This window comes from Oncorhynchus gorbuscha, linkage group LG07 (assembly GCF_021184085.1).
Source record: "Oncorhynchus gorbuscha isolate QuinsamMale2020 ecotype Even-year linkage group LG07, OgorEven_v1.0, whole genome shotgun sequence".
NCBI classification, from domain to species: Eukaryota; Metazoa; Chordata; class Actinopteri; order Salmoniformes; family Salmonidae; genus Oncorhynchus; species Oncorhynchus gorbuscha.
In genome coordinates, this window is record NC_060179.1 from 41972980 (window position 1) to 41975234 (window position 2255).

Here is a 2255-nt window from a genome sequence, read left to right on the forward strand (position 1 = left end):
CCGTAGTCGCTGGGTCCATTCTTGGTCGGATCCTTCTGTTATGCAGGTGAATGAGGACCCAAAAGCGACTTAGCGAAAAGAGAGTCTTTATTCCAGTAACTGGCAAAAGTATACTCCTGGACAATATAAGAAGAAAACAAAACATGAAAAACTAAAATCCACTCGTAGTGACGAGGACAGACTGGAGACTCGACCATTGACTGCAGGTTGCCTCGGGAAGGCACCGACCGTAGCAGACTAGACACCTGCTCACACGCAGCATCTGAAGGAGACAAGACACGACAGGGCGAGACAATGACACAGCACAGCGAACATCATATAAGGATCCGACAAGGACAGAAGCGGAAAACAAGGGGAGAAATAGGGACTCTAATCAGACGACAAAATAGGGGACAGGTGTGAAAAGACTAAATGAGTGAGTTAGGAGAATGAGGAACAGCTGGGAGCAGGAACGGAACGATAGAGAGAGGAGAGAGAGGGAGGGGGAGAGAGAGGGATAGAAAAAGGGAACGAACCTAATAAGACCAGCAGGGGGAAACGAACAGAAGGGAAAGCATAATGACAAGACAATATAAGACAAAACATGACACATATACTGTATTATTGGAATGTATATACATGAACACTTTTATTCCATGCAACACAGGTTTTATTGCCTGCATAGAACGGTAGGGCTCCTGAGTGGCGCAGCGGTCAAACCAGTTCAGGAGGTCAGTGAAGTCCAGCGCATGTGTTTATAACTCAAAAACAAGCATGCATACTGGAGCTGTCTTTTCAGCACCACACAAACACACAACTATAGATGTGAAAGGAGAGCTCCTCCATCCGGTCAGTTAGGAATAGCATCCGGTCAGTTAGGAATAGTAGTGTTGTGAGCTGGTATCGAGATGTGGACTGATTTATGAGTCCTGGTTTATTCACAGGAAAGTGGCCTGGTGTTGCTCTTGAAGGATTTGCAGACAGTGTTCCAGGACTGTAAGATGATCGCTGTGATCCAAAACAACCCCACCAATTCAGAAGACATTCTGCTTCTCAAGCATAGGCTCTGCTAGCATGGAATCAACATTAAGTTTATTTATATTGTGCCTTTGAGGCAAATTGTATAGCCGTTTGCATTTTTAAAATGGTTTAACCACAGGTGATGAGGTCCTACCTGCCAGACAGCCCTTACATTAACATGGGGCCTCTATTCATTGGCCAGACTGTTATATTTGTTATTAAAGAGCCAAAGGTGAAGCAGATGTTTCTGAGTTTGAGGACCAGCCCCCGGGTGGTATTATTGGGTAAGTACAATTTGATGGTCCTACTACCAGTATAGCAAAACTGTATTACATGACTTCAGTGGAGATACTATAAGACAAGCAATTGTGTAATGTCTTACTTTTCCTCCCACTGTTTTAGGGGCCCGTAAATGGAAGACATTACTGAGTCGGCAGGGGGTGTTGAACTATTGCCAAGCTGTCGTCAGTGACCCTGGTCCAGAGAAAGTTGGTGAGCGACCTGGCCATGATGACCCCTCAGACAGCCTCCATGCTGCAACGCCACCCCGTCCACCTCTCATTGCTGCTCCAGCAAAAAAAGTAAATGCAACAACCTACTTGGTTAAAGAGGTAATCGTCTGGGGTGATCTTTTTTTAATATATCAAAATCTGAGTAGACATTTGCAAAAGTCATTACCAAGAGTCATGCATGTTGTAATAGTAATGAGAATCAGTCTAGCCAAAATAAACACAAGTGGTCTCGGGGAGATCCTGACAAATGCTAATCTGGGGATTACAGAATGTTCACCTGGGTCAATCTATTACCGATTACCGCTGCTATTCTGGGTTTGTGGGAGAGAACCTAACATATTAATCTCAATTCAATATCAGTCTGTCACAGGGCAAGCCCTACTAACCCACAGGGTTGCGCATTAATTGAATGTGTGTGTGCTATATCACACAAAGCATCCTTTTCAAATAGCCCTCTTGAGTTTCTAATTTAACTATAGAAAATAGCTTTTCACATGATGTCAAAACCTTGGATCATGTGTATTCTATGCTGCAGAACAACATTGAAGAGACTTGATTTAAATGTCTTGTAAACATGCAGTTATCCAATAGAGATATAGGGACAGACAAGCCTAGGTGCACCATAAATTGCCAGGTCTACATGTCTAGCAACACCCCATAAGCACATCTAATTCCTTAAGCTAATGCGGATAATGCCCTGGCCACATTGCGCAGTGGCACTGCTCTCCATGGATTTGGGGGATG

The 2255-nt window shown here is 44.0% G+C and overlaps 1 pseudogene; it reads left to right on the forward strand.

The window, feature by feature from the left end:
• The first annotated feature begins 635 nt into the window (after nucleotides 1–635).
• LOC124038996 lies at nucleotides 636–1584 on the forward strand (annotated as a pseudogene).
• Nucleotides 1585–2255: the final 671 nt, after the last annotated feature.